Source organism: Equus asinus, chromosome 29 (genome assembly GCF_041296235.1).
Source record: "Equus asinus isolate D_3611 breed Donkey chromosome 29, EquAss-T2T_v2, whole genome shotgun sequence".
Classification (NCBI taxonomy): Eukaryota; Metazoa; Chordata; class Mammalia; order Perissodactyla; family Equidae; genus Equus; species Equus asinus.
In genome coordinates, this window is record NC_091818.1 from 27,808,442 (window position 1) to 27,831,141 (window position 22,700).

Below are 22,700 nucleotides of genomic sequence, written 5' to 3' on the forward strand. Positions count from 1 at the left end.
CGTCATTTTTTTCCCTTTGAGGAAATGGCTGTTGTTATGAAGTACACTTGGTCATTTTATGACTGCAAGGAGTAAATTGTACATCATCTTCCCTATAGTGAATTTTAATCCATCATTAAGAAGTATGGGTTTCCACTTCTGGTTAAAACATAGGAGTATGTGCATTTTATTCTTGTTGAGACAAGAAATTTTAGATGAACCAACAAAGCAAAACAGAACAAAACATACTTTTCTTTAGCCATGGATAAGCTATGGACTCAAAGAAGTCTAAAAGAAGTAAGTTCCCCAAAGATGAGGTCATCCTAGATGAGCAAGAGACAGAGGACACTTTCATATAGGGAACCAGTTTCTGAGATTGGAGCAGGTTGGACAGAGGAGAGAGCTTGCCAGAAAAGGACAATCTTTACTCAGATTAGGGAAAAGAAACCAGACTTTTGACAAATCTGTATAATGATGAGTTGGACTTGGATTTTGGATTTGGAGAGCTCCAAACTCTGTAAAATGATCAAGTAATTTTTTTATGTATGATTATTTTATGTATGAGTAAGCAGCAGTGGGAGCACGGCTGAAAAGAGGTAGGAAAAATCTATGGAGACAGTAAAAGATCAGTGATTGCAGGGGTGATGGGCGAGGGAGGTATGAACAGGGAGGGCACAGAGGATTTTTAGGGCCGTGAAACTACTCTGTATGATACTATGAAGGTGGACTGATGTTATTACACATTTGTCTAAACTCATAGCATGTGCATCAAGCGCAAACCCTCATATAAACTACGGACTTTGGATGATAACGATGTGTTAGGGTAGGTTCATCAATTGTAACAAATGTACTACTCTGGTGGGGGATATTGATAATGGGGGAGGCTGTTTGTGGTGGGTGGATGGGGGATATATGAGAAGTTGGGCCAGCACTCGTGGCCTTGTGGTTAAGTTTGGTGCTCTCTGCTTCAGTGGCCTGGGTTCAGTTCCTGGGTGTGGATCTATACCACTTGTCTGTCAGTGGCCATGGTATGGTGGCAGCTCACGCACAAAAAGAGGAAGATTGGTAGTGGATGTTAGTTCAAGGCAAATCTTCCTCAGCAAAAAAAAAAAAAAAAGTCTATTAAAAAAAGGGAAGATGATCCCAAGATCTCATATCTTCCCAGCTTCAAAATCTCTTGCTCTTGAACACTTGTGATTCCTTATCTTCCTGGTCTGCATTCTCAAAGCCTTGAGAAATTAAGTGGTCTTGAAGTTTCACAGTCTTGCAATTTCACAGCCTCGCGGTCTAGCAGACCAGACAGCTTACACATTAGAAATACTGAAGTCCTGCAGTGTTTGGTCCTAGGACCCTACTAGAGGAAGTGGCCTGAAATCATCTTCAAAGCATTTGAAGGTAAATGTGATCTGAGTCTGAAAAAAGCTACAACCAAATCCCCACCCAATTCAACCTGTGACAAGACCAAAGATATCAACCCCTTGATGGGGCAGGAGTTTGAGGGATAGTCTAAAAAACAAAGAGATTCTTCTTAGATTCCTGGAATTCATACTCAGAGGTCTTGCTAGTGGGAATAAAACCACATCCCAGCTCCAAATTTCAGTCTCTACTGAAATTTTAGACATAAAGTCTCGCATCAGATTAAAAAAAAAGTCTTGTAATAAAGCAGGAGAAGTCACCCATGGTCAAGAGAAAAATCATTTAATAGAAGTAGAGCCATAGACCATCCAGAAACTGAATTAGCAGACAAGGAATTTAAAATAACTATGATAAATATTTTCAAAGTACATAGAAAAGGACAGCTGTAATGAGTAAAGGTATAGTAAACTCTAGGACGGAATCAGAAACCATAAAAAAGAACCAAATGGAAATCAAGAAGAAATTTAAAGGATTCACTGGATAGACAATAGCAGATTGGACACAACAGAAGAAAGGAGAAATGAATTTGAAACAAGTCAACAAAAGTCATCCATGAAGTACACAGAGGAAAAAAGAAGGAAAAATATGAAAAGAAGCTCAGCGGCCTGTGGGACAACATGAAGCATTCAAACATATATAATTGGAGTCGAAGGAAAAGTGGAGAAGGAGAATGAGCAGAAGAATATTTGGATAAATATTGACTTAAAAATTTCCAAATTTGATAAAAAATAACCAATGATACAGTAAGCTAAGTGAACTCAAAGCAGGATGATTATGATGTGAAACATACCTGAACATACCAGAACACCAAGACACACCTAGAAACACACCCACACACCAGAGCCAAACTTCTGAAAACCAAAGATAATGAAAAAATACTTAAAAGAAGGTTCTCGCCTTAAAAAAAATAAAGACACCCTAAGAATTATGGCTGACTTTTTGTTATAAACAATGGAGGCCAGAAAACAATAAAACCACATCTTTGATGGAAGAAAAAAATGCTGATCAAACTAGAATTTTACATCCAGAAAAATGCCTCTCAAAAGTAAAGGCACAAGAAAGACATTTTTAAGGAAATTAAAGCAGAACAAATTTGTTGCTGCAGTCTCAAATTATAAGAAGTGCTAAAGAAACTTCTTCAAGATAAGGAGAAATAACACCAGTTATGAGTTGGATCTGCAGAAAGGAATGAAGAGCACCAGAAAGAGTGAATATGTGATAAATATAAAAGATACAATTTGTACCTTTAATATATATTTTGAAGACTATTGTTTAAAGTAAAAGATTGTGGCTTGTTTAAAGTAAAAGTAAAAGGTTTTTGTAGGGACTATAGCATATATGGAGAAGTATAATATGTGCCAATTGCTTTCAGGACAGGAGAAGAGGAAATGGAATTTTAATGTAATAATATTCTTCCATTGTTGATAAATTAGTATCTTATTTGAAGATAGATTGACAAGCCAAATTTCTTACTGTTAGAAAAGGAGATAAAAATATGAAAAGGGGAAAATCTAGAATAAAGTCTGTGGTGTTTAATTGGAATTGGAGCTATCAGTATGAATTCAGAGTTTTTTATTTATATTTATGTAAGTAGAAACAGATAGATATATATATATTTATATTTATAGGTGTCTGAATGTCTCACTTCAGTAGCAATAAAAATCCTCAGCATCCAGAAATCCCACTTTTGGAATTTCTGAATTCCATTTTATGTTTTTATTTATTTATTTTTTTTGAGGAAGATTAGCCCTGAGCTAACTACTGCCAATCCTCCTCTTTTTGCTGAGGAAGACTGGCCCTGAGCTAACATCCATGCCCGTCTTCCACCACTGTATACGAGGGACGCCTACCACAGTTTGGCTTTTGCCAAGCTGTGCCATGTCCACACCCAGGATCCGAACTGGCGAAGCCAAGGCCACCAAGAGGTGGAACGTGAGAACTTAACCATTGTGCCACCGGGCCCGCCCCTGAATTCCATTTTATACCAAAGGAACCAGAGCTCCTTAGATAGAGAGATAGATAGATAGATGGATAGATAGATAGATAGATAGATAGATAGAAGTTAGATAACTCTTGCATCTCAATAATATAAAAACAAACAACCCAATTAAAAATAGGCAATAGACTTGAATAGACACTTAAATAAGATCTACAGATGGCCAATAAGCAAGTGAAAAGATGATCAGCATCAATAGTTATCAAGGAAATGCAAATTAAATCCACAATAAGATACCACTTCACCCTCACTTGATTTGCAGTAATTAAAATAACTGACAGTACTAAATGTTAGTGAGGTTGTCGATCTACTGGAATTCTCATTCATTGCTGGGGGATTCTAAAATGGTACAAACACTTTGGAAACAGTTTGACTATTTCTGATAAAGTTAAATAAACCTTCTCTTCCTAGGTAATTTTCGAAGAGAAATGAAAATCTATTTGCAGAAAAAGACTTTTATAAGAATGTTCATTTCTGCTTTATTCTTTTGTGTGTGTGTGTGTGTGTGAGTGAGGAAGATTTACCCTGAGCTAACATCTGTGCCCAGCTTCCTCCATTTTATGTGAGATGCTGCCACAGCATGGCTTGACAAGTGGTGCTAGGTTCAGGCCTGGGATATGAACCTGCGAACCCTGGCTTGCGGAAGTGGAGCATGAGAACTTAAACCACTATGCCACCAGGCCAGCCCAATTTCTGCTTTATTCATAATAGCCTCACACCCGAAACAAACTAAATGTCCACTAACAGGTGAATACTACTCAGCAATTAAAAGGAATAACATATCAACACACATAATAACATGCATGGATCTCAAAACTGTAGGCTGAGTGGGAAAAAAGTCACATACAGAAAAGTATGTAGTGAACTATATAGTTATATGAAGCTCTAGAGCAGGCGCACATCAGCTGTGGTGACAGAAATCAGATCCATGATCATCCAAGTTTAGGGTTATTGAAGGAATTTTCAGAAGATGGAAATGTTCTGTATCTTGATGGGGGTTATTTATGTAGGGATATACATTTGTCAAAGTGCATCAAAGAGTATACCTAAAATCTCTGCATTTGAGTATATATAATTGGCATTTGATTATATATGTGATACCTTAATAAAGTTGATAAAAAGGAAACAGTGGGTCCAGAATATTAGAGACATACCCAATCATTTGTCTATTGATTGAATACCTACTACATGCAAAGAATGCTGAGGATATATTAACGAATAACACTAACAAAATCTCTGTCTTCATGAAGCTTACGTCTTAGTGGATGATGACAGGCAACAAAAGAACAAACAAACAAATGGATAACATGCCAGGACACACTGCCTAACCCTAGAGATTGGCTGTGAGAGTTCTCGTATACACTCCTGCAGATGGTTTTCTATACCTGCACTTACAGTGTTCTCTGATGCAAATGCCAGAAAGTTAAAGACCCAGGAGCCATCTTGACAATAAGGACCAAGAGTAGGTGACTGATATTGACATATTTATATCTCAGTTTCCCTACCCCTCTGATGTATATTCCATGAATTTCTCAGAGGGTCCCCAGGGGGATTGTGTCCCGCTTGCCCACAGAGGTAACTGATCCATTAACATATTCTTTAGTGGTCTTTCTTCCTCTCTTACTTCCTCACTCCCTTCCAATACTCCTGAGATCACCTCCGAAATATGCTACTCGTATCCAAATCATTTTCTCAAGATCTACTTTTAAGAGGAACTCAGGCTAAGACCCTGAGGAAGGGGAGTAGAGAGTGGTGAGGATGGCAGGGTTGGGAAGAGACTATTTGATATAAGATGGTCATAAAAGGCCTCTCTGGGAAGATGACAATTGAGTAAGGAGAAGTTCCAAGATGGATATATATTTGGAAGTTGTCAGAATTTGGCTGGTACATGAAGCCATGGAATGAATGGGATCATCCAGAAGGTGAGGACAAAGAAGTGGCTGTGGACTGACCTCTGAGCACTCCAATATTTAGAGGTTGGAAATTTGACGAGGAAAAAGGAGAGGAGATGAATAGAAACACCCAGTGAGGTAGGGAAAAAAACCAAGAGAGAATGGTGTTCCAACAGCCAAGCACAGAAATTGTTTCAAGAAGAGAGTGATAAACTAGGTACAATGTTGATTATAGGCCAAGAAAGATAATGGCTGGAATTGACTATTGCATTTTGCAATATGGAAGGCATCGTTGGTGACTTTGACAAGAGTCGTTTCACTGGAGAAGTGGGGATATAAGTCTCAGTGGATGGAGTAAGATCAAAAGAATATCGGAGGTTAGAAAGTGGAAAATCTTGTGAGGATTTCCTCTGTAAAGTATTGCTCAGAAATGGGGCAGTAGCTGGAAGGGAATAGTGAGTTCAAAGAATGATTTGTTTTCTGTAAAGGCAGGTATTACAGCATGCACATTTATTTTTTGATGGGAATGATACAGCAGGAGGAAAAAAATGAAGGCCGCAGAAGAGATGTGGGACAGCAGCTAAAACTGTGTCCTGGAGTAGACAAGAGGGGATGGAATCCAATTGCTTAAATGGCGAGATTGATCTAGATTGGGGCAGGGCCTTCTCATCATTTGTAACATTAGTAACAGGAGAGAAGGCTCACAGTCTGGGTACAGATGCCATAGATTAGCAGAAGTAGTGGCGGAAGACTGAACATTCTCTTCTAATTCTACTTCTCAGCAAAATAGGTATCAAGGTCATCAGCTGAGATTAAGGAAGAGAGGAGGTTTGGAGATTTGAGGAGAGATGAGAGGTGTGTAATGGACGCCTAAAACAGAGGTAGAATGAATTGAGTAGGTCAATGTCTGAATTTCAGGCAGCAGGGAAAGTCTACTTAAAGTTAGCGGCCACGACTTTGACTAGAGACCAGTCAGCATGATTTTGTGTTTTTCTTCAGCAATGAGTGCAGCAGGTGTGGAGAAGGCGTAGAACTGGATTTAACCAGGATTGGTGTTTTGCTGATGAAGAAAAATGGAGGAAGAAAGGAGCAAGGTCTCTGAGGAGGAATACAAAGATTATAATAATGGACCACGGATGCTAGGCTGGGTAAGGAGGAAAATGAGGACACTAGGAGAGTGGGACGCAGTGAAAAAGTGAAAGTGTCAATGGATTGTATGACCTGTTGGGGTTGAAGAATTGTTAAAGTTGGAGAATTAGAGGGAATAAACTAGAAAAAAAAAGTGGGGTCAGAGAGTAAGATGCTTCCATTTGAGGTAGTGGAAGGCCTGGTATGACTGTGAGGATGAATATTTGAGTAAGGTTGAGGAGAAGGTCATAAGAGAAAAGGGGTTGAGGAGTTGAGAGGCCAGGGTATTGAAGGAGCACCCATATGGACATTGAAATCACCAAGAGATGATGGCACTGAAGACAGTAACAATGAGCCAAGAGCTAAACCTTTAAAGACCCAGGGGTGTGATCTAGAGGTGACAGATGACTGTGACATGATGATGAGCAGATAAACTTCCTGGTGTCTTGGATGCTTCTTGAACATACCAGGCACACTTTTGCCTTAAGACCTTTGCCCTTTCCATTCCTTCTGCCTGGAATGCTAGTTTCTTCTGACATTAGCATCACTTCCTCCTTCACCTCATTTAGGTCTTTGCTCATATTTCATTTTCTCAATGAGATCATTTCTAATCATCCTATAAAAATGAACCTCCTTACTCACCCTAACATATTATTTTCCCCATTTCCCGCTTTATTTCTCTCCATAGGAATTATTGTTCTCTAACACACTGTGTATTTCACTTACTTTATTTAGTATATTTCCTCTGCACTAGACTATGAGCCCCAAAGGAGCAGATGTATTCTACTCCAGCTTACTGCTAAGTCACGAATACCCAGGACAGTGTCTAATACAGGCACATGCTGGAGAAATATTTATTGATGCTCTTATGACATGAGCTTCAAAGCTTTTGGGTTTTGGTTGTGCTGTGAGTTACAGAGGGCCTGGGGAAAGGTTTCAGGAGATGAGCAGGTGTGGCAGCTTGTAGGGGACAGAGCTGTATGGAGGGAAGTGGGCATCTGTGTGAGTGAGGTAAACCAGGTGGGGCTCTTCCTGATGGCCTTTTAGGAGATGGTGGTGGCAAGGCTTTGAGAATTTGGGTTTAGGAGGTACAGCAGTGTTCCTAGGATCACACAGGTTTCTGAAACTCTCCTTGGGTGTGAATAACCTTGTAAGAAATACACACGGAGGCCATGTCTCCCCACTATTTAACACATGTGATTGATGTCTAATAAATATTTGTTGGCTGAGTGAATGAATGAAAAAATTAGCGCTGAAATTGGCTAATTCTGAAGAGGAGAAAAAATATCGAGCAATTCTTTAACTCTTAAGGAGTCAGTGATTCGAGAGAGCACTATGTAAATTCACAGAGGAAATGCCAAAGAAACGTAACACACAGTGTTTGGTCTTGAACAACTTGCCATTCATATTTAAAAATAAGTCATGTTCTTTGTTACAGGAGTCTGCATTGTTTCTTTTTGTTTTTAAAGATTGGCACCTGAGCTAACAACTGTTGCCAATCTTTTTTTTCTTTTCTTTTTTTTTTTCTGCTTTATCTCCCCAAACCCTCCTGTACATAGCTGTATATCTTAGTTGCAGGTCCTTCTAGTTGTGGGATGTGGGACGCCACCTCAACTGGCCTGACGAGCAGTGCCGTGTCCGCGCCCAGGATCCGAACCCTGGGCCGCCGCAGTGGAACGTGCGAACTTACCCACTTGGCCACAGAGCCGGCCCCAGGACTCTGCATTGTTTTAATGAAGTACACAAAAAAGTATAACATAAATAAATGACCTTCTAGTTTTAACACGAAAGACAAATACATTTGACTTACTGAGTCAGGAACGTAGTTTACCTTGCATACAGAGGCACAGGAGACAATTAATTGGACTGTGGGTGATGATGATCAAAGATGACCTTCGTATTATTCTTGTCTAGGCCAATTACTTGTATGCGATCCTGGGAGATTTACTTCCTCCCCATGGCTCAGTTTATTCTTTCTTAAAAATAGGGCTTAGCATTTCTGAGTTACTAGATAAGAAGTGCTAAAAGGTTGCCAAATACAGTTTTGGTTGGCCTTTAGCATGAGTCGGAGTTTGCAAGGCACCAGCAAAAGCAAAGTAGCCTGGCTCCTGATATGCCTGGGGAGTTAGTGTGGGTTCAGTGTGACCCGGGCCAAGAAGAAGAACATGCCTACATGTCCATCAGATGGTGAAGACAAGTCTTCCAGCCCCTGATGACTTGTGTTGGGTTTAATTAATTTACTTGTCCATATCATGGGATGGGGGGGCATGAGGAAGTCATTTGTAACTGTGTTTCCAAGCTACTAAGTTGTTAAAAATCAGTTTTAAGGGCTCAGAGGGGAAGGAAGCAAAACTCTGAAGAACTCTAATCTGGAGAACAATTTGCCAACTGTTTCAAAGTTACCTTTGCCATTTTGGTAGCATATACAAAGTAAGTAGGTCACTCACCTCTCCTTGAAGCTCACTACTACTACAAAGTGTTTTGGTGCGTGGGTATGCTACCATTACTAATCCAGAGGCAACTTATACAATGGCAGGTATTGTCAAGAACCGTCAAAGTCTTAGCCATTGCCTCTACGGCAGTGGTTCTCAAAGTGTGTTCCAGGGACTACTTGGTGGGGGCGGGGAGGGGTGTGCCAGGATCCTCTCAGAGGAACCATGAGGTTAAAACTATTTTCATAGCTATACCAAGACATTCCCTTTTTGTTACTCTTTGTCTTTCAAGAGTGAATAGCAGTAGAGTTATCCAGGGACTACATGTCATGTTAAAAATGTTATTTATATTAACATGTAGTAAATTCATTATTACTATTTTAAAAATAAATGAATAAATAAATATTTAAAAATTCTCTCCTTTAATTTCTAATGTTATAAATATTGACAGGTCACCCTCATAAACAAAAGCACCTGGGATCCCACAAGCCTTGGGCCTTTTCCTGTTGCCTGCTGAGAACTGGTGCTTGCCAGATGCTTTCAATTGATAGGGGCTTTACCAATCATGAGTAAAGAGAGAAGAGAACCAGGTTTTGGGACAGAGGTACTGGTGGAGATGAGGGAAGTCCCGCACTCCGGTGGTCCTCATTTGTCTAGACCTGTCTACTATCTCTGCTTTCAACATCGTGAGGTCTTCTGAGGGCCTAATCAGTCTGTAGGGGAAAGGCTTTGTAGATAGGTTCAGATGTGTATTTTTTTTTGAAGAAGATTAGCCCTGAGCTAACATCTGCTGCCAATCGTGCTCTTTTTGCTGAAGAAGACCGGCCCTGAACTAATATGTGTACCCATCTTCCTCTACTTTTTATGTGGGATTCCTGCCACAGCATGGCTTGACAAGTGGTGTGTAGGTCCACACCCAGGATCCAAACCGGCGAACCGCGGGGCCACTGAAGCAGAAGGTGCGAACTTAACCACTGTGCCGCTCGGCCAGCCCCTCAGATATGTATTTTTGAATGAGTAATATTCAGTCCTCATACACACTGGATCTTTTTGCTGACCTGGAATATCTGCCAAATGCCTCTTTAATTTGGTCCCAAATCTCTGGATCTAATACTTCTTCACGATGTGAGCAAATCACCCATCACGGACTCATTTGAAACTTCTTTGCTGTTTGGTTTGACCTGTAGCTGGTGAGAAAAACCATTTTTGTTGGTGGTGGAGTTCAGAAAGCTCTTTCCATTTTAACCGTGATTTTATTTTTCCTCGCGGCATTTAATTATAAAACTTTTAAACATACAGTCAAATGGAAAAAAGTTTATAGTGAACCACCCATTTTTCTACGGCTTAGATTCTACCATTATCTTATTGGATTTATTGCTAATCGATTCACCCTGTATTCAGTCATTAAATGTAATTTTACAATTTGAACTTTACCAAACACCTCTACCAAAACGAAGAGAAAGATCTTTGTAGCTAAGCGAGTTCCCATGTGAGAAATAAAATCTAATCTAATAAGTTTTTGTCTGAACCACTTATGCCTTTAGAAGCACAATGTTGATGTCAAAACACACTGTTTGGAAATGTGATGCCAGGATGGTACATTTGGGCATAAACACTCTCTTTTCCTTGGTCCATAGTGAGGATCTTCACCTTTACTGATTTTTTTCTGGAAACTTCCCAGATGTCTTGTTATGGAACCAACATTAAAAAGTTCAGCTGAATAAAACTTAGGCAAGAGCTGAGGCCACTGGATTTTCCTGAAGAAAATAAAATTGAATCTTTCAAACATTTAAAAAATACATAGATCTGAACTTTGCTTCTGCTGTAGGAAATCAAGTTTATAGGAAAACAAAACAAAGGAAAGAAATTTAGCTTGCGTGGGACCTTCTAATTTATCATTTTTTACTGTACTTCCTTTAGAGTTTGGGAAAATAAAAAATCTCAGGGAAAGACTGAAGCCTATTCAGTCCATTAAGGTTTATCTTCTCATAATATATCAATTTCCCCAGGACTCTGATTATGGTAATTGTTTCTTGAAAGATCTCCCAGTGTTTATGTTTTGCTCTCTTTTCCTGGTAAGCTATTGTATACACAAGCTCATGATTTCTCTATAATGAAAAAAAAGTAAGAGTGAGAGGTGATTTTATGACATCTGTTTCAAATTTATTTCTCTTTATTTTGCAATATGCTTGGAGCTTTCTTATCTGTTTTTTGAAGAAATAGTAACTGTGTTTGGCTGGTTAAGACTCTATATAGAAAAATTAAATTTCCTCTGAACTGTCTTTTGTAGGCTATAAATTTCAGTTTTTTTGGTTTCTCCTTAAAGTTTTCCTTTGTTCTTGTATCAATAGACCTGTCTTTTTTTTTATAACTTAAAAAAAAATGAGGTAAAAACCTAAAGAGATAGTGGCCAGGACTGGCCGTCAATTCCTAACACTGCCTGTTAGGAATGTAAATTACCCTGTACCTTTTATCCCACTTTTGGTTTTTGCACTATTACATTTTCACCTGGGCAGTGACCATTTGAGGGACTCACAACATTTTCTTCATTTCTTTGACATAATTTCAAATGCCACTGGTCACTGGATCTCTAAAAGCATTGTATTTTTATATTCATTTTTTGCATGAGACAAGCTGAAGTCCATTTTTTACTATTCCATTTCCTATCCATTCCAAACGAAAGTTGTTTAAATGGAAATAAGACATATTATTCATCCTTCAATAATTTTGACCAGGAAGTCATACCAGCAAGAAAGTATTTCCCTATCTAAAGTACTGATTTCCAAGATTCCATTCACATTAAAGTGAGGTTATTGGAGAGAAGAGCTGATTTCAATCTCTCTCCCTTGTTAGGAAACCTCATATTTCTAAATAACCTAGATCTGGCAGCATTTAAACAGGAAAGTCACAAGATATTCATTTAGGTGGACTTGTTGTTAAACCTAACATATAAAGCAAAAGAAAATAAACTGCCAAAAGACATGAAAATTAGAGTGGCTATTTAATCATATAATAAACATAGGATATATATTCAGTTGATGTGTCTTAAAAACAAGAGAGCACTTTACCATTGTCTCCATGTTTTAAAAAGACCAGCATGCATCTGGCTTTCTGATTCTTCCTTCCAAACTGGCATTCAATCTCTGTTGTAAGAGAAGCGATTACCATCAGACCACAGGATATGAGAATTCTCTGACCAGCTCAGATCGCCAAGTAAGCAATCTCTGGTGATAATTTAATAATCTCTATCTGCTACATTATTGCTCATTTACAAAGCAGGATATTTTTATGATATTGTTTGATGAAAAACGAATGCTTTTCCTTCTTAAAAGAGCAGCATAATATGGAAACTCATTGGACATTGAGTGAAGAGACCAGTGGAAAATTTTCATCCTGGTGTGGCACGTAGCTGATGCTTTGTTCTTCATTGGGTGATTCTTGTCTTAATGGCTTCACAAGTTTCAGTTGAAGTAGGTAGAGGGAGAAGCTGTTGACTAGTGGGTCTGTTGAGTTACCCTGCGAAGTGGAAGTAGATGTTCTCTCTCTAATTTTTTTAGCCTTCAGAGGTTTTGCTCATAAAATGAACAGGATGATGCTAGATAATCCCGTCTAGTTCTAAAAGTCTTTCATTTTTGGTCTTTTCAAAATGGATTGGTTTATAAACACCACTCAATCTGAGCATATGCATAATGCATTTTATAAAGAAACCATCTTATCTCTTGGCTTTTAATGTATGTAAAAACATCAACTTTTGCCTGTTTGAAAACACAGAATAGCACCTCTCTCTGTTTCCTTTAGCTAGATCTGGTGATTGTCATTGTGGATATATCCCTTCAAGTGTTTCTAGGTGACATGTGTCTATCAACTGTGATGTAAGTAACCACCATTTTCTACATGAGATTTCTAAAGTTAATTTGATTACATGATCGATGGACTATAAAGAGAAGTTTCTATTCTTTCAGTTAAGCTACACAAATTGGACCAGACAGACAGCTATGACTTTCAAGAACATATATTTCAGATCATGGTAGAAACAGCACTTGAAGGTATGGGGGCTGGGAACGGGTAGAGCAAATCCTTAATAAGCTTTCAACTTTAATTTTATGTCTGGGTCAAATTTCCAGTTAAAAAAAAAATCCTGTGGTAATGGATCCTCCTCTTCTATCCTTTATCTGTGTGAATCTACATCTGACAAATTTATTCCTGTCAATTCTAGGAGTTGAACTTCCAGTCTCTTTGAACCTGAACTTGAATGTCTTGATTAAAAGTGATTTATTGATGAAATCGAAAGTGGTAGCTTTTGTGGGCAAGAGTTTTATTGTGTGCACATGGAAAAAAATGGTGTGGGGTGTAGCTGCCACTTGGCTTTTCATTAGATGATTCTTGCCATAATAGCTTCACGTTTCAGCTGAAGTAGGTAAAGGGAGAGGCTGCTTACTGTGGGGTCCGCTGAGTATAGCCTAAAGAGCAGGCGTAGAGCTTCCCTCTGAAGTGAACAGTTGCAGAGGTAGTGATGTTTGGCGCTTCCGCAGAGCGTTAAAGATGGCCGCAGTAGGAAGCCATATTATATAGGGAGACGGGAGCCTGTGTTATTGAGATGCAAAATGTCCCACTTAAGTAATCAAGTGCTTTGTGTGCTATTTTCCAGAATTATTAATAAACTAACCTAAGAAACGTAAGTAATCATTCCCTACTTTTTCAGAAAAGCACATGACTGAGAAGAAAAGGTTATATCTGACAGATAAGATGGCAACTTTTCCGTAGTTCCTGCTGGGCGTGTCAGCTTTTTGGTTGTTTGATTGGATGCTTTCGTGCTGTTGTGTGTCATCCTTTCTTATTTTGGCGCCTGATGAAAGGGGTTACCTGGCACAAGATTCTTGGAAATGACATTAACGTGGATACATAGCACATGTCAATAAAAGTGTCTCCCTTTTCAAACACTGTCTTAAAATCACTATGTTGAGTTTGATTGCTGAAATTTTTCCAGACTACATGCTTTAGCTGAGTAAGCAGAGTGAATAAATAAGTATCCAGCCAAATGTACTGTTATGGATAATGAGCAAAAAATGTTCCATTGCTGGGACAAGGAGGCATGCATTCTGCTCCTAGAATTGCCCTTTAGTGATTTGAGTATGTGTGGTTGAGTGGGTGAGGGGGAAGGGTGAGGAGAGGTGAAAGGATGGTCAGGAAAGAAGAAAAGAGAAACATTGTGAATACAAACTTGGCCTCATTTTGTGGAAAGAGCTTGTAAGTGATGGATGCAATATATGAACCATTTTGAGCAGCCAGTAGCGTTTTTTTTTTTTTTTTTTAATGTCATAGCAGTGACTCAAACGTATTATTCTGTATTTGAACAAAGATATCAAAGAAACTCAGTGGAGGGGCTAAGAGAGAGGCAATTTCTGAGGAAAATAAACAGGTATGAAGGCAATTTAATGAGCTCCTTAGCGTGAGGCAAGGAAGTGGTTAAGCAAAAGAAAAGAAAGTTCAGTCAGCTAGTGTGTCTCATTTGATAAAGTTTCCAGTCCTGAAAAAGCTCATGTTGGAAGGTGAAGTAAAGGGCATCTGAATGCTGTTCAATTCAGCACCAAGGTTTCTATGAGGACTAAGAACCTGTCATTTTAATCTGCATGGTGTTCTCTGTTCTTTTCTATAATTATATTGTTCTTCAGAGAGGAAGCCAAGTATGCTGGGGAGATTTCTCTGAGAAAGAAAACCTGAACAATCTCCACAGGGATGAATCATTTAAAATGAAAGAATCCTTGATCGTGATTTTTCAGATCATTTCACTCCTATCATAGAATATTCTCTTAAGAGGTGACATGAGCTATTTAAGCAGTTCCCCTGAGGTGGTGTGGCTCCCTTCCCAAGAGGTGACTTGTGGTGGTGGGGTTTTGAGAACTGAGGTGGGAAGTGAAAGGGAGCGGGGGTGGTCTCCAGTTTGAAGGTGGGGCATGGTCCCCCCAAAGGGGCTTCTCTAGGGTCTCAGATGAAGCGACTCTTGAGGATTAAGCAAGTAGCTTCTGAGGGCTTTTTTCATACTCTAAGATGAATACGCACTCTTAGAGTTACCTGGAAGAAGAAAGTATGGAAAGGCAAAAGCGAGGTTGGATTCTGTGTCCCACTTATAACCAGAGTAGCTCTACTTGATTCTGCTTTGAACCATTTGAACTTCTCTATGCAGTTTCATATACCAAAGGGTTGAGAAGTACAGTGGATGACACGGTGCACTGCCAGGTCCTCTTTTAGCATCAAGGCACTCATTGCCCCAGCTGCCATGGGTGTTGGCTAAGGACAGCTCACAGCTGAGCCCCTCTCCAGATGCCCACTCATAGGGGCAGCCCTCATCTAAAGACAAAGACTCAGCCTCCAGCCTCAATCCAGGAGATCATTGAAGGGCCAATCCAGCTTCAGAGCTCCCTGAGGGACTGACTGTGGTCTGTGTCACAACTGCCTCACCACTCATCCTCTTCCTCTGCCCAGGCCCACTTCCCTGACTCCCTTACAGGTGTTACTCCTAAGAGTACCTCCCTAGTAAACCAGCTGTACACATCTCCAGCTGAGAGTCTGTTTCCCAGGAAACCTGACCAAAGAAAAGAAACTAAAAGAGATGTGAAAACAACTGGACTAAATGATCGCTGTTCTTTGACTTTATGTCCGTTCATTCAATAAATATTTAATGAGTCCCTGCCATGTGCAAAGGATTGTATGATTTGCTAACTGTGGCTGAAGGTGTCAGAGGACCTTAGCATTTTCAGGGTGCATTGATTAAACTTGAATTTCTCCTTGAACCGTTTGGAATCACCTCACATATGTAACCTGAGAATACTGTTTGCACCTTGGTAGCCTGAACATCAAATCTGCCCATAAGTAGTATTTTTTAATGACCCATGGACTGGTTTTAATAATTTTATTTAGTTGCAAATTTAAAAAATAAGGTGATTTCACATAAGATCAAGATTCTGCTTGCTTTTCAAAACAGAAGATCTGGCAACACAAGACCTGCATTCCTGGAAGACAAGAATCAGCTGGAGTGAATTAATGGCTGCCTTTAAAACTAGCATCCATTCTTGTCTGCCACAGTCCTCACTATGCTTTATTGTCTTATGGCTGGCCCACATTACTTAGTTATGTAGTCATGCATCACTTAATGACAGGGATATGTTATGAAAAATATGTTGTTAGGTGATTTCATCATTGAGCGAATATCACAGAATGTACTTACACAAACCTAGATGAGATTGCCTACTACACATCTAGGCCATATGGTTCTAATCTTATGGGACCATCATCATATGTGCAGTCTGTCATTGACTGAAACGTCATCATACAGTGCATGATTGCACTTTCTTCTAGGCCTCTGAATGCATTCAAATTTGTGACCTCTTTCTCAGTTACCAGGTCCATAAGAGTTTCTCTTAATTTCCAGACCATTCGTAATGATCCCAGGTTGGAGGAGATTTGGGGCTTGTCCCTTAAGCCTTCCCTGCCCATGTGAGACAGTCTTGAAAGTATCTGACACTCTTCTTTTGATGTACTGAACAGCACATCAAATTATCTTCATTCCTCTAGTTTCCTTCATTCTTGAAGAGTGCTGTTAGGAAATAGTCATTCAGTGCACCCATCACATTAAGCACAGGGACCATCACAGAATTTGTGAACTGAATCTATTCTCCAAGCTCCATGCTCTCTTTCAATAGCTGAGGAAGCAAGCTGAGAGAGGTATGGGGTTCTCCCAAGAGGCAAAGGTAGGATTGGAGCCCAAGTTTCCTCCCACCCAGGCCAGTGCTATGGCTCCAGGCTTTCCTGACTATAGCATTTTAACTCAGCAGAAATGATGACACGGCAAGAGCTGAGCCTTAGAAAAAGTTGTGCTGAGAGAGACAGATTTGTTCTGGCAAAATTAAGGACATTGACCATTAGCCTGAACATTCACAGAAGTCTTTGGCACCGAGTCCAGGTCAAGTTGGGTTAAGAGACCCAGCTCATGGGCAGAGGAGAAGAAACCTATAGTGCTAGGCAAACGTGGCACTGAGAACTCGAGATGCACCTGAAGTTGAGTGAGCCAAGAGGGAGCGAGGAATTCAAGGTACTCAGGTTTGCTGAGACAGCCCCTCTCTGTGCCTGTATCACTAGAGACAGGACCTGGAACTCTGTGTTCTCCTGTTAAGATCCACCCCCTGCCCCCTGGTATAAATGATGTGAACTGACAGTAGTATAAACTCTTACCTAACAATGTAAATTAACAATGTTAATTATCTGCCTTGAAAACATCAAGACTATTGTCGTTATATCCTTTATCCTTACTCCTGTCAGTTTCCACAAACACAGAATTCTTATCCCCAGACTCTAATCACCCTAAGTGGTCTTTTCCTCTTACTTCGCCTGCCCTCCGACCCCCAGTTCCTGACATCTTCTGGATCTTCCCATCAGTCATCTGCAACATCCCCTCCGTCCTCAACTCCTTTGCCAAAAGCAACTGTTACCTCCTTGTTCTGACTGAAGCTGGGCCCAGCCCTAAGACCACGGCATCCTCCCCTGCAGCCCCCTTGGGTCGTGGCCATTTTCTTTCCCACAATCTTCATCCCATGGGGTCTGGAAATGAGAGAACTTTAATCCTTGCTTCTTTTGCCACTTGCAGACCATGCTCTGTCTTCCATAAAGTTCTCTGCCCTGTCTCTCTTCCTAAAAGCCATCGACAGAGTTCTAGGCCCCATCTTGGCTCATGTCTACGGGCGATGTGGAGGCAGAGGAGGGGCCACCTCATTCAATAAGGCCACCATGTCATCAGACTATTCAACCCACTGCCCCCTGTCATATTATTCACCCACCAATCCCCAAGCCACCTCCCACATTCCCTGATTTCAGCTTCTGGTTCACTGTTACTCTGTCCAACTATGTTCTTGTCATAATTATGGTGATGTCAATACCCACATAGATGAACTCTTCAATATATTAGCCTTTGAATTTTTTGTCTGTGCTCCTCCAATGATAATGCCTCGGCCCTGCATACCTTGGAAGTTGCTGTTATCAAGAACTGAAACCCCTCTATAATCTCTGTAATTTAAATAGTTTATTCTCCAACCACCTCCTCCTACGTTTCCAGCTCACTCCCTTTAGGATCCCAATTTCAGCAATTCCTTGACCCCAACAAGACATCCATTGATCTACCATCTTTTAGTTCTCTTTCATCACCCTCATATTCATACCTCCTCTTTTACCCAGCTTAAATTTCATGGTTTATCGCTAAAATCACTTCCTGACATGAACTCTCCACTCCTTCCCTCCTCTCTCCCTGCATTGTACTTGCCTGGTGAAGTCCCAGGGTCTGTTTTATTTAAGCTCCTAGCCTGTACAGTCCCTGCAATGGGTCCGCTGATCACGGCTGCAGAAAAACACAACCACGCAGATTGATCACACCTTAAATTCATGACAATTAACTTTAAATGAGTCCTGAGTGCTACCTGAAAATCCTATTCAATTTCCTTAGTCTACTCAGTCTTGTATTCTTCTTGACAAGTATTTTGTATCTTTTCTTGGATCTTCAAACCTCTAACACCTCCTCTGTTCTCACCTTTCGCTGGTGACTTTGCTTCCTGTTTCTCTAAGAAAATAGAAGCATTCAGAGAATAACTTTTCTAAGCTCCTACCACCACATCTACTTTCCTTCCTGCACCTGGGTCTTATACCAAGCCCTTTTCCGGGAATATGGGTGACTTTTCCTGGCTCCTATCAAAGGTCAACCCTTCTTTTTGTGCATAGGTCCCATTCCTCTCATTTTTTCAAGGATACTGTTCGTGCAATTCTCTTCTCTCTTTTCTGCATTGTCAATTTTCCCTGTTCAAACTTTCATTCCTATTAGCTTAAAAACATGCTGTTACTTCTCTTATCTTGAAGACTAATCTCTTGACTCTATATCCCCTTCCACCTCCTACTTTTCTCCTTCCCTTCACAACAAAACTCCTGGGCTTGTGTCAATGGTTAATCTTGTGTGTCAACTTGGCTCAGCCACAGTCCCCAGATATTTGGTCCAACATTATTCTAGATGTTTCTGTGAAGGTATTTTTTAAGATGAGATTAAGATTTAAATCAGTAGGTTTTGAGTAAAGCAGATTACCTTCCATAATGTGAATGGGCTTTGTCCGATCAGCTGAAGACCTTACTTGAAAAAGACTGACAGGAATAAGAGGGAATTCTGCCAACAGATGGCCTCCAGACCTGAGCTACAACATCAGCTCTTCCCTGGGTCTCCAGTCTATAGGCTTGCCCTGAAGACTTTGGACTTGCCAGCCTCCACAATTACGTGAGCCAATTCCTTAAAATAAATCTCTCTCTCTCTTGAAATTATATATGTGTGTGTGTGTATATACATATACACACACACACATATATATATATATATCCTATTGGTTCTATTTCTCTAGAAAACCCCAACTAATACGTTGTCTGTATCCATTATTTCTATATTTTTTCCTCCCATTGTCACTTACTCCTATTCCAGTCACCTTTGGCCCTCATCACTGGATCAAAACTGCTCTCGACTAGGTCTCTAACGATTTCCATATGGCTAAACCTGAAGGTCAATTCTTAGTCCTTATTTTTATTACTGTATTAATAACATATGCTAACTTTTACACTATTCACCTCCATCTTGAATATTTTCCTTACCTAGCCTAGGACTCCACACACTCTTGATCATCCTTCTACCACACTGGATGCTCCTTCACAGTCTCCTTTGCTGGTTGCTTCTCCTTGCCCTTCTAAGTCCAAGTGCCCCAGGACTTAGTCCATGGACCTTGTCTCTTCTCTATATCACCTCCTTGGTAATCTCACCCAACTCTCATCTGGAGGGATCCCAGATTAATGTTAGCAGCCTGGACATCTCCCCTGGGCTCCAGACTTGTATATCTAACTGCCTACTTGACATCTCTATGTAGAAGTCTAACAGGGATCTTCAAATGAACATGTTCAAGACCAAACTCCTGATACTCTCCTTACACCCAAACCGCTCCTCCTGATATCGCCATCCTTGTACTTGCTGTGGTCCCAAATTTAGATTTAGCCTTGACTTGTCCCCTCTTTTCCTTGAACCTTACATCCAGCTAATTAATAGATTATGTTTTCTCTACGATTAAAATATCTATAGAATCCAACTATGTCTTACCACCTCTGTTGTCACTGCCCTGGTGCAAGCTTCTACCATCTCTGGTTTATTTCAGTAGCCTCTGAATAGTTCTTTCAGCTTCCACCCTTGTGCCTCTCTAGTTATATTTTCAACAGAGTATACACAATGGGCTCCTACACTACCTGAACTAGATTACGACACCACTCTGCTGAGACCCTCCATGACTTCTCATCTCACTCAGATTAAAGGCAAAATCTTCACCACATCCTGGAAGACTCTACGTGACCTGGACAACCTCTTACTTCTCAAGCCACTTCCTACCTCTTTCCCATTCATTCTCTTCCTCAAACACAGTAGGCACTCCTTGCATGTGCTGGCCCTTTGCAAGTGCTGTTCTCTCTGCCTCACTCCATGCACCAGTATGCCTTGCTCCTTGCCTCTTTTGCATCTTTGCTAAAATGTTCTCTCCTTGAGCCCTTCCCCTGCCACACTTCATAAAATAGCATCTCTCTACCAGCCTCCCTTCGTTTACTTTGGATTTGTTACCACCACTTGATGCGTTACAAATTCATTGTTTATTTAATTGCAGATCTTTCTCTACTAGAATATGAGCCCAAAGTCCTGTGGAGATACACACATAACGCATGTCTACAAGCGTATTCATCTTTATTTCATCTTTTTAATGTCAAAGTCAGCTTGTTTTAAGTGATTTGAACCTTCCAGAACAATTACCTGTCTCTCTGTCAACAACAGTCTGTTCTTTATTGACCTCTGTACATTTCTTTCTTTTTAAAGTCATCTTCAAACAATTCCTAGATGGGGCATTCATAATTTTGATCTGTGATCATGTTAGGCCTGAAACAAGGAGTACTTTTCTTTGGACAACCAACAGATGCAATGCTTTAAGACCCTTTGTCTAGGTCATTTGATAAATCTTCAAACTCTCTGAGTAAATAGCAGTTGGGACAAAGGGTCTGCTTGTAACCAAGGTGTAGCCCTGAGAGCATAATGAGAGGAATGGGCCAGGGATCCTGAAAGAATGGGCCTAGCCTTAGACAAATGCCACTAAGACCAAAAGCAAATAGAAACCTCCAAGAGCAAGGATGTTCTCCTTGCTTAGGAGAGTCCTTGGTGAGGCAATTCATCAAGACAGCTCAGTGAAAAGGAGGAGACGCCGTCCTGGCAGAGCTTTGCCAGAGGTCAGCAAACCCAGGATAAATTGCAGACACAGTAAATAGGAGCACTGACAAACAGACACATTTCAACCAGAGATGAGCCTGCAAATTGATGAAGTGTAATGAAACCCATAATAAAAAAAAAAGAATGAATAGGCAAAAATGCCTACTCCCAAAAGGAGAAAATTGCATTTTTTCCCTTAGAAACAGTTATTTAGACATTATTGTCTTCCAGAAATGGGTTTTCTGGAGCCTTGGGCAAAGGCTTTACGTAGCTTGACCTCATAAAGCTAATCCTGAGCTGTGTTCGCTCTCATTGCTGTGCCTGGATGGTAATTTTTATTTTTAAAGCCTGGAAAAAGGGTCTGCCTTGTCAAGGCACCAAATGGCTATCCCAGGTTCCCTTGAAATGAGCACTGACTTGTTTAAAGAGACAACTATACAGACATGTATTCAATTACAGAAATTTAAAAAATGAATCCACTCTTGAGGAATAAAGGGGTTTTACCTAGGTTATGGAGTAACTGAATTGAAACTTTCAGTCCTGACCCCTGTTCATTTTCTCCCTTTCAGCCTTTTACTCAGAACCCCCGAAAACAACCACCACACACTCCTTGATCTGTAACCCCCCCCTTACCAATGATCGAATACTTGCTCTCTTTTTTTCATCAAAGCATCTCAGAATCAAAGACTTCACCCCCTGACTTCACTTTCTTACCTGCCATTCATTCCTCAGCTGTTTGGCATCTGACTTCTGCCACCTTCGCTCTACTGAAATCGAAGGCCACCAAGACTTACTCATTGTCACACACAATGGATAATTTTTTCAGTTCTGACCTCACTAAACCCTTTGACTCCTTTAACGTCGTTGATTATTTCCATCTTCATCAAACTCCATGGTCACTGAGAGCTCACTGTCCTGTATGTCTTACCACATCTGTTTGGCCCCTGCTCTTCTCACTCTGCACATTTCCTGTGTTTGCCTTTGTCACCTCTGATGCTAAAATCCACTACTTTTAATCTGAAAGATCCTAAATCTTCAGGCCAGAACTGTCTGAGTCTTAGGCTTTAAAATCGAGTTGCTTTTGGACAACTTGACAGTCCGTTCTTCAAGTACTCAAATTTGAAATGTCCAAAAAGAATCGTATTTCATTTCCCCAACTAATTTCTAAGTCACGCCAATCAGTTCTCCTTCATCTCTCTTATTAGTGCCTTCCAAGGCTGGTGTCATCTCTCATTTGGGTTTTTATAACAGCCTGCTTAATAGGTTCACTCAGGAAAGTCCCCTTCATTGGCCTCGAGTCATCTGAATACCACCAGATAATGGTTTCTCATGGGAAGTGGATAAGGTTAACAGTTGTGGGTCTTGTCTGTATTATCTTAAGCCACTTCCTGGAGCTAGCCTGCCATTCATAATGAATAGGGAGAACCATAAGTTTTAAAAAATCCCCTTTAAATGTCCCTCCTCTAGAAATTATGCTGCTTACTTTTATGTTTTTAGTAAAGAATAGGAGGCAATTGGCCTAATATCATCTCCAATAAAATAAGACTGCGCAT